This window comes from Etheostoma cragini, chromosome 9 (genome assembly GCF_013103735.1).
Source record: "Etheostoma cragini isolate CJK2018 chromosome 9, CSU_Ecrag_1.0, whole genome shotgun sequence".
Lineage (NCBI taxonomy): Eukaryota > Metazoa > Chordata > Actinopteri > Perciformes > Percidae > Etheostoma > Etheostoma cragini.
Genome location: NC_048415.1, coordinates 15568904 through 15579874, shown reverse-complemented (window position 1 = coordinate 15579874; position 10971 = coordinate 15568904). Strand labels below are relative to the sequence as shown.

Sequence of the window (10971 nt, the reverse complement as noted above, 5' to 3'; positions counted from 1 at the left end):
TATATATATATATATATATATATATTCAGTTAGAGGAGTCACATATGCACATCTATTTGTGTGTGTGTGTGTGTGTGGGTGTTTGTGTGTGTGTGCTGCCAGGCTTTGCTAGAAATGGTATAATTTATCACACCTAATTAATTATACGCCGAGAAGCGCTATCCTTGTCGCTCAATCGGCTCCCGACTCTGCATCCCTCTGTCAGACGACAGGAGGACAGACCCAGATAAACTCCCAGAGCCTGAACCACCACAGAAGCCTGGCTCTCTTCTCAGGCTGATTTGCCATGCCTGTTTAGCCAGCTTCACATTACCATTTAAATAAAGAGTCTAGCTAAATGACCACTGGTGGAACATAAAAAGAGAAATGAAATTGTTTTTCTATCTCACGGCTGTTTATTCTTTTCTCTTCCGAGCACAAGCTCCTCATCATTTTAATATGTTTAATCTGGAGTAATGGTTGATAAAAATGTGTCGAAGACCTTGAATGTGAAATGAACTACTTCATCTTTGATTACAAGCAAATTCTAATCTCTTTAATGGATAAAAATCACTCACAAAGCTAAGCAGACTTGAAACAACTTAGGTACTGTATGTTAATTTCTTGATGAGAATTGATTAGAATAGAACTAAAACAACAAGAAAATGGCATGAACAACCACTGGGCATGAAGTTTGTTGAATATTAAGTAAGACGCTCGAAATCTGCCAATTAGAAGTTTTAGTAATGAAATGCATCGACAACTTGAGCTCAAACTTTAATTTTTGACCTCTAACTTTGAAGTTACTTTCCTCTGCCTTTGTGTTTTCTGCAAAAAGTGAGAAGTCACGCCAAGGCAAGAAGCAATAACTTCCACATCGTCAACATTTGGTTTACAAAATCATTATAGTAACACGTCTATAAAACTTAGTGATCATTGCCTATATTTCTGATGATTTACAAAAAAAATTACATTTACTTATATCTTTCTACTAATTGCTATCCTGAACCATAACTCCATTTGAGCGTTCCGAAACAAGATCAAAGAGCGGTAACTGGTGTCACGGTGTTCTGCTTTGATTTCTCTTGGGCTTTTAAAAGTTACTGTTAAGACAACCTATTTTATTTTCTCTAAAAAAAACTACACAATTAACTCAACACACTAATGCACATGATGAAGGATGTCTTGAATATCCCAAAAATATCATTTTCGACCAAAAACGGAGTTTCTGCCTTTTGCCTTCGCAGGGCAGTATGGTTAAACGTAACTTGCTGGGACCGGTGTATCCCTGTGTGGCGTTATTTTTTCCAAAGCAAACCTGCAACAATCGGTCCAAAAAACGCCCCAGTTAGAGATTACCAAAAACATATTCTTTGTAAGTCTTTATAATCATTCCCCAAAAGAGACAAGCAGGCCTGCCTTGTTGCAAAATCCAACATTTTTGCAAAACTTGCCATAATCAGTGTGCAGCTTTCTATCTCAAAGTATGTTGTTGTTTTTATATAGCAAACAGAGTTTAAAAACGGCAACACACAGAGAGCATTAGGCGAGGGACATCTGGCTATTATCCTGGATATTGACTGATCCAGACTACTGCCAAGTGAAAACTCAGTTTGTGTTTTGAACTCAACTCAGAGCGCTGATTGTAAATGATCAGCTGCTGCTTTACGATAAATATATGAGTTCATCGTTAGAGAGTTAAAAAAAAAAAGATAATGCAAATGCTCAGACTTTGAAAACCCAACCATACTTGGCCACAAACCTGACTTGGATACTAACTTGAAAGTGGGCAATACATGTGTACAGTGATGATGTTTTCCAACCTAGTGCTGCCTATTTTTGTGCATCTATAGATGTAGGCTTTAATATAGTTCAATGTGCATGAGTGAAAACACACTGCAGAAATCTCACACACATCTTCAAGGAGATGAGCAGATTGATTCGGACACAGATTGATTGCCCTTGAAATCCAACAAAATTGCTTAGCTCGTAACAAGCTTTATTTACTACATTAAATTATCATTAAAATCCTATTAGCGCAATTAGTTGATTTCCATTTTAAACAACACATCTATGGTGAGAGAGAAGCGCTGAGGGGGAGAGACAGAGAGATGGAAGATGGTGTGGAGGACGCCGGAGATAGGACAGAAGTTCAAGATACAAGAGGTAAGGAGTGAGAAGCGAGACGAGAGGAAGGAGAATATGTGAGGAGAGGAGAGGTGAGTCAGAAAGGAGAGAGCAGTGGGAGATGAATATTAAGCAGCTGTAGTGATTAGGGTGGTGGTGCAGAGTGGCACTGTGACAGTGACATTGGCTGCCATTGGCAGCCCCTGCCATGGTGATTCACTGGAACCTGCTTCATTTGGGCCATAATTAGCTTAAATGTTCAGAGAATGAAAAATTCATCATCACTTTGAATCTTGTTAATTGGGAGAGCCGTCTGCATTAATAGAGGCCATTTGGAAGCTCTGTGCTTATGTGTGTGTGTGTGTGTGTGTGTGTGTGTGTTTACGTGTGCGTGTGCGTGTGCGTGTGCGTGCGTACACATATGTACTGATAGGTAGAGTGAGAGAGCTTACCGGAGGGGCTAATGGATTCCAAACTTTACCCGTTTTTATCATTAAACAAGTTAAATAAGCTTCTTATAAATGATAAGGACATCTGAATAACGCTGGCAGCGGAGGCAAATTTAACAGCCACAGTCAAGACTCACCAGCATATCTTATCATTCATACAGTTAACTGACAATGCAGGGACATGCAGCTGGGATGGATGGATAAAAAGTAAGGTATGTAGGGAGCATAGGAAGAAGAGACAAAGTGAGTGTGATTGGTAGCTCATGCATGTGTATTGCTGGCTTTCAAGCCCCAAGGCAGAATAAAACAGTATCAACTAAGCCTGCAGTCACTTCTCAGATAAACAAAGCAGCAGAGATAGGACTAAGTACAGGGAGAGATAATGTATCATTCAACATTATGACTGGCAACAGAGAGAATGTAATGAACACACTTCAAGGCAGTTTTTGCATACAGATGTGTGCTCCATGCTGTAAATGAACGCTGCAAAGATTATGTGCTTAAAATGGAAAACAAAAACAAATCACAGAAATTAGACAATAAAGTGATCCACGTACAATCACACTAATGGCACCAATGAGACTAAATTAGAACAGTATGCGCTTGACTCTTGCTACTTCCTAATTATTTACAGTTATGAGAAAGTATCCTGTGCATGTAAATGAGAAATACTGCAGGGTTCAGAAAAGTGTGTGAGGATCAAATGGAGACAAAGTCAGTTATGGAAAAACAAAACATTCATCAAGAGTTACTAATCAACAACCCTGTCAATGTTGAATAAACCATTCATCCTTTTGCGTTTGATGTTGAATATCTTGTATACTTTACTGACTGTATGTTACACTTGCTAATAAACCAAACCAACGTGTGTTGTGTGAGAAACAGAGTGTTTCTTGTCTCTTCTAGGGCAGGATATGTTAACAGTTGCTGCTGCAACCAATAAAAAAGTAAGACTAATGTGCATTCATTTGTCTGCAGTGGGGTCGGGTCCTGCGAACAGCAGCCAGAGAGACTAAAAAGAAGGAACTAAATGTTGGCTTTAGACTTTTAGTTGGTGGCCAGCGGACCGTTTAGTTTAGTTCAGCCTGGGTGGCTGTGTTATATGGAGTGTGTTTCATATTCAGTAATAAAACATGTAACTGTGTCCTTCCTCCAAACCTGTGTGTATACTATATTTATGCTCCTGGAAACATCAAATGTTGTTATTCTGTGGTAACATATGCAACCAGTGCACCCTCTCTGAACTTCCCCTTCCGGGAGACAACAAAAGCTGTTATATTTTCACATTCAAAACAGTAACAATGTCATAAAGCAAACACATTACTGCCACCTATTATGCGGCGCTGTTGTGAGCACCGTGTCTGCATGAAAAGCAAAAGCTGGACAAGGTGAATCAGACAGTCTTCCGAGAAGCTCAATAAAAGCTCTGAAATGACCATATTCATTAGATTGTGTGTGTGACATAAATACGATATGTCTCCCTCTATACTGCAGCGTGTGTGAGGAGGACGGGCTGTTAATGCGACAAACAGCAAGGCTGCAGAGCTCAGCCCAGTCTGGACCAGCTCAGCCCAGTCCAGCTTGACCCAACCGTCACTAATCCATCAACACCACCACTGAATCATCACGCTGCCAATAAAGCCAGCCGGCAATACATTACAGGCATGTGGCAGGCTTTAGCGATAATGACATTGAGAAGTCCCCTCTGGCTGTAGGAAAAGCCTGGGCACATGACACACTTGCTTACAGAGGCAATAATATATGGAAATGCATCAGTGTGCCAGACAGGGGAGAGGAATGGGGAGATAGGGGAGTAAGTAGAGCTTAGTCTATTCATAAGGAAAGAGGGAGGAAATGGCCTTCACAGTGACCACTTCCTATCAGATTTCAATGTGGACTCAAGCAAATCCAGCATTCAATGACGGTGCTCATTTTAGATTCAAGCCTCTCCAAACCAGCCATCTTACAAGCAATCTCACATGTCGACACCCCATTTTCTGTGTTATCTTGCTCTCATGCAGCTGAGTTGATATTGCTATGGTTTGGACATGATACATGTTGGATACAGCACTGCCAATCATCACCATGCTGTGTGGCACAGAGGAAGGCCAGCAGCATTAGGACTGAATGAACAAATACAGCACTGTGAACCGTTGGTCTCTGCCATCCTGTTATCTTGTGGCTGACATTGAGAACAATCTGCCTGTTAATCCCCTCACCTTTACATTAAATGCACACACATGCTCTCTGAAAAACACCCAACTTGAAAAAATAACTGGAGATGTGAAGGAGAGAGGGTTCTGATCTTCATGGTGACAGAAGTTAACTACAAAGCCTGTAAGGATAGAAAGCTGGTGTCAGATGTGGCGTGAAAAGGCACTTAGAGTTCACACAGCTACATTGTTCAGTGTATGGAGGAATGAGAAATAACACCAGAGTTCATCTGCCTCAGTCCGTCTGAGAATCTTGTCTGTCTTCATGGTGTCAAGACTCCTAGGCAAGGCGTTTAAAAAGTAAAAAAAAAAGTTACTATTCTATCGCAAACTCAAAAAACTAATTATAATCTTTGCATTTGAATTCAAAGTTTACCGGGTAACTGTGTGCTGAGAAATTTGCATTAGCGTAAGGGTCATTAAGGTTTTCTGAAACCCATTCAGCACACATGGCCATCAATTTGAAAATAAAAACTCTTTGACATTAGTTAAGTGGTATTCCAGTGTAAAAACAAAAATTTGAGGGCTTGAGGTAGGCTTTGCGCTCCAAGCTATTGACCAGATTTAACCCAGATTTAGTGATTTTTCAAATGTACAGATTGAGGTTAAAATACCGTGCGTGGAAATGAAATTACTACTCACTCAGAGCCCCTTGTAACTTCAGGAAATTCAGCAAACAATAGGGCACAGCCACACTGATTTGTCAATTTAGCGGGACAAGATTTGATTGACAGTGCTGCTGTCCGCCTCAGCTTGTTCTAAAAAAACTTTGATGCAGGTCGTGCAAAAGCAATAGCTTGACATTTTGGGAAACAACAATATTTTCTTCCTTCCCAGCCTGATTGGCTTAAACAAACTAGAAATAACATGTTCATCAACAAGCTGTAGAGCAGTTCTATTCCTCTCAGACAGAGACAGGCTAGATGTTTCCATCTGTTGTTAGTCTTTTCTGTAAGCTGCACTAACCTGGCTAATAGCTGTAGCTTCATAGCTACAGAGTATGGTCTTCCAATTGTCCAATCTATCTCTCGGAAAGAAAGTTAATAAGCCCATTTGCCAAAATGTTAAACTATTTCTATAAAAGGAAAGCAAAATAATTAAAAACATGAAACCTCCTCCTTGTGATTTAGATATGATTGATCTGTATCAAGTGGTTCCAAAAAGTTAAATTTCTCTAAACTTTTATGACACAAAAACACAACACAAATATTGTATGGAGGCAGAGGTATAAGTACTGATTACATTCAATATTTCCCAAATTCAAAAGGGATTTTAAAAAATGAAAACCAGACAGGTTTAGTTTCCATCTTGAGTCCCGGACTTAGAGAAAAAAAAAACACGAGGCAGGAAGGACAAAAAAAAGACAACAAGAGGTTTGTGCTGATAGAATAAAAGTCTGGATTTATTTCTGTTTATCTATACATTAAACAGGTGTTCCTGAATGCAGCAAGAGAAAACACAGAACAGGATGCTAAGCGTCAAAGAGCTGCTCGCATAGCAGAGGTGTGGCCGGTTTAGCAAAGACATGTACACTCTCTATCGCGTATACTTCAACATTTTCTGTAAATGTAGGGTTGCCTCTGGGAGGCTGAAGTAGGGTGAGGAAGTGTTTACTGCAATAGACTTAAAGTTCTTTTCACATTATCATACCAACTGGAAATTCTCCATACAGTAATAACCCTGTATTTCCCTAATGATCATTGCAATGCAGTTACAACTACAGACAGGTATATACCCAAGCAGCCCTGTATAGCTCAGTTTAATTCAGCGAAAATGAAGTACTGGTTCAGTATGGACTGGTTATGTCGCCATTGTCCCCTTTGACTCAATCTTGAGTCTGTGCAGACACATTCAAAGGTTTGAACACTCCCCAGTTATCTCTCTCCCTGGATGTCCCTCCACCCAACAGTGATGTGGTACCAGGTGATTACAACTCAGCACCTGCATAGGAATTCAATTACACACAAAGCTCTCTGGGTCAATTCCCTGGACCAGAGCAAAGCTTAAAATTGAACCATTATGAAACAGTCCATTGAATGGCTTAAGTGCTTCCATGAAACCAACTGCTGTGCATTTGAACACACACTGCTCACAGTAGAGAGAAGATCCCCAGCACATTACATGTTCACAGACAGAGTAACAAAAAAACAACTAAAACAAACATTTACATACAGACAGGTAAAGCGAACCACCTCCCAAAACAACACTTTGGCGCAGAAAAGATTCCATTGTCCCTGTACAGGGTAAAAGACAAAATAATGCACTTTTTGTATAATAAAGCTAAGTCCAGACACGGTATGGTGCTGTACATTTGACTTTAGCTCACAATAGGTTAATCATGAACAAATTGCTATACCAAATTCCTATTTTTAACAGTGAAAATTACATTTGAGTTAGACATATCAGTAAGGGACAGAGATACAACTGGGAAATCACAGATTAAAGTGGCAACTAAATAGAATCAATCATTACAAAACTGACATGCTGAAACTCCCCAAAACAGTCTTGATGAATGCACCATGAAGACTCTGGTATCTCTATTATGTTTGTTTGACATATAGCATTTCAACCAGGTGGGGCTCTAGCTTGTCCATTCCCAAAATCACTTCTGAAATTACTTGTCCACCATAAATACAACTGCTGAGGACCTCTTCTACTGTTTCAGATGCTGCCCAGTCCAACTGAGATTTCCTTTTATGACACGTGGTATCGTTTGAATTTATCGGTCGTCTGAGTGTGATCTAATAATCATGTCCTATGTATGGTGAAACCTGATCTAACCAGTAAAAATGCATATTTCTGAAAATACACTGCAACAATGTGATGTTGGTCGACAACAGGTGCTAGAAGCAGATGCATCTATTAAAAATCAGCAAGTTATGAGGTACTTCTGAAACTCACAGCTGAGGATATAATCACTATCTACAATATTTGGGTAGATAGCATATAGTTAATACAGTAATAGCAGGGTTATTGTTTGCAAAATATTTTGGCTTAAAATTTGATTAGCTGAGGGGATAATGGCGGTTGACACACCTGAATAAAACATAGCTGAATGAGGATAAAAACATAGAAAAACAGCACCATTTGAGGTCCGATAGACAGATCAGTTTTTGAACTGTTTGCTGGTAGCACCCGTCAACCAGTAAAAATCTCAGAATGCAATACAGAGACAGAACACAACCACTGATCAACTGCACAACATAGCAAAGAGCGAGGATATATATTCAGAGACAACCCCTTTACAGCAGCATCTTTAAGCAGGTAATAAAACTGATTTCTCCTCAGAATGATATTGTGTACTGAGGTGTTTTACAAGTTTATTTTGCTGTACAATTTGAGAGTAACCAGGTATACCTTTCCTATAGATTTTTTTTTAATATACACAAATAGTTTACAGTCACTGACAAACAAACACCAGAGTAACAATGAGGTAGGACGGTGAAGTTAGATGAAGTAGAACCGGTTTGTGGATTGTATACAAAGTTACTGATACCTTAAGAAAAATATAGGCCTTACAATGTTCCTCCTATTTTTTCCTCATTTGAAGTAAGTTTGACATTGTATCTGAGGCTCAAACAGTTACGTGTTTTGTGTGCACTTAGTCGTGAAAACTGCTAGATGAAGCCATTTATCTTGTTCCACACAGTGAAGATAGAACTGATCTCTTTTCCCCAATCAAACTGTCAAAAAGCTACATAAAGCTCCCTCACTTCTGAAGCTTTGACAGATGTTCACATTCACAACATAAGCCAAAACACCAAACGACGAGGACAGGATTTGCTATTATCTCGATACATATGCATTTCTAAATCCAGTCCGTTTAAATGACAGCAGAGTAAGGAACTAGTGGTGGCACAGGAAGAGGATCACAGAGCCAGCAAGGTTACATTTTCTCCCTATCGCTACTTGAGTGTAACAGTGAGAGGATTGAAAAGTCTGGTGTGTTGTGTCACAGAGCCAAACTAGCCTATATATCATCCAATAATAGCTCTGCCAGACAATGTACTGGTTTATGTTACTAATATGCTGCTAAAACCCAGACTGCTCCTCTGCAAGCAACTTGGTACATTTGATAAGAGATTGGCCTTGCCATCACAGATTAAACCAAATCTGGGTTCAAAACATACAGTACTTCCATACAGCCCTCATCCATGAAAGACGGTTTTAGTTAAAGGATTAGACTTAATCGCGCAACAGGAAACCAGCCTTTAAAAAGAAGTTAACATTTCAGATGATGTAAAAGCTCTATTAATGCTCTAATCTTAAAGCTTTCTTTTTAACCACACCCCCTTTTGGCATCGAACATCAAAGAAACAAACACAAACACAACATACAACAAGGTGTCAAAATTTCAGCATGGTTGCTTTGCACAGCAGAAATCTTTTCTCTCTTTTACACCGCATGTATTTAAAAACATGTTAGCCCAAGTAAACCTCACATGTTGCTTTGTACAGAACTCAAAAAGGAATATTAAAAAAAAAAAGAAAAAAAAAAAAGATTCACTAGGCTCGGGCATGGGCCATCTTTTGTGCAAACCCTGCTGATTCCTCAGTCAGCATCCCCCTTCTTTAACTTGATCTCAGCATTTAATACTTTGGCTTACAATTACCACTCATTTGTAAAAAATAGACAATTATCTCTATATCAGTTATATTTATGTATAACCACCATCTTCACACATTAAATTAAAGCACATATTCCAGTGACCTTGCACATTTCATAGGATAAGATCTTCAGGTTGAGGGATCATGTTTTGGGATTGACAGCCAAATAGAATTTTGCTTGTCAATTTGCCAAGTAAGCCATTTATTGTTCAGGAGGCCATGGCGGAGTTATCAAGTCCAGTTTCAACAGAGTGTGACTTGTGGAAATCTGGTTTTCTAAACACCAACACATCTTAAAATAATTCAACGTTCGGAAGAAGTAGTAGTAATAGTTTTAAGTAGTAGTTGGAAGTATTAAATCCATCCAACTTGTTTTGGAGCATTGGTGTGTCAGGGGCATATCTGACTAATTCAATCCCATAACTCATTCTTGCCATGGAAAACAATAAACCAAAAATGTTCTAAGGTGCTTCATGGTAATACAATGATTGTTAAGCTTTATCTATATAGACATTTAAAAAAGAAAAAGGACAAATACCTTTCTTTATGATTGAAGAAACTGCTCAGAAGTTTAAAGTGCATTCAATGTAAATATTTGTTTTTATCTAACTACTGCGTCTGAATTAAGTACATTGGTTTAACAAGACAAATTATCATCTTACTGTGGCAGATCATTAGAAGGTAAAACCTAAGTGGGGATTATTAAATATTGAATGTGGAGAATCTAGCTTAATATATGGGCTCTGTTATTAGAAGCCTTGTCTCTCTTGTTCCACAGAGATCACCTTGGCTAAAAAAGGGAGATTTGTTTTTCATTTGTTGTTTCATTTGGATACAACATCAAGCTTAAAGCTAACAATTCATAAGAAAAAAAATATAAACAGTTTATATATATATATATATATACTGTATGTAAGTAAAAAGAAACAAGAAATTGTCTGGTAACATGGAATTACAACATCAATTAGGTAAATCAAAACTTGACCAGAGCCTTTAAAACGGCACAAGTAACATGACGAGAAACGGAAACGTCCATGTTTGGTGGAAAAAAATAAAAAATAAAAGTTTTATGTACACTAAAATATCTCCAAAACATAAGGTAGCTTAACAAAAGGCTGATCTGAACTTTTGCAATAACAAAAACCGTGACAGACAAAATGATGGACAGAAATAAAAAACTGACAAACAAGAATCTAGACTATGAAGAGGAGAGAGGCTTGATGGGCAGCTCTGCAGCAGATTCACAGTTAGCCACAGCTAGGTCACAGTTGAGATTTCAATCTGCAGCATTTAGTTCCAGCCTGCAGACAGCCACACAAACCATTTTAGATCAAAACAATAAAACTGGTGAGAAAAATGAATTGTTAAAAAAAAAAATACAAGCAACATTTTCAAAGTTCTGATGGCATAGCTCAGAGGAAATTGTCACTGGAGCGACCTTACTTTGTTCCCCAGTGGCGTGGCTTATAGAAGAAGGGGTTATTCGGGGCTTCAGCAGCCCCAGATGAATTCAAACAGCACAAAAGTGTTCCAGACAGCTTTACCCACAGCTAACAATGCTTCCACATGGAGATGGGTGGGTGGGTGGTTGGGGGG

The 10971-nt window shown here is 38.8% G+C and overlaps 1 protein-coding gene and 2 long non-coding RNA genes across 3 annotated transcripts in view; 1 reads left to right on the top strand and 2 right to left on the bottom strand.

The window, feature by feature from the left end:
• Positions 1-9592, bottom strand: part of LOC117950736 — a 21696-nt gene extending 12104 nt beyond the window's left edge. Inside the window, exon 1 of the long non-coding RNA XR_004657983.1 lies at positions 7407-9592. This is a non-coding gene — a long non-coding RNA (uncharacterized LOC117950736). The remainder of the gene's footprint in view (positions 1-7406) is intronic.
• The window catches only part of agbl4 (ATP/GTP binding protein-like 4), a 262269-nt gene that overhangs the window by 45818 nt on the left and 205480 nt on the right, over positions 1-10971 (bottom strand). The gene's annotated exons all lie outside the window — the stretch shown is intronic.
• The window catches only part of LOC117950732, a 259475-nt gene that overhangs the window by 105462 nt on the left and 143042 nt on the right, over positions 1-10971 (top strand). The gene's annotated exons all lie outside the window — the stretch shown is intronic.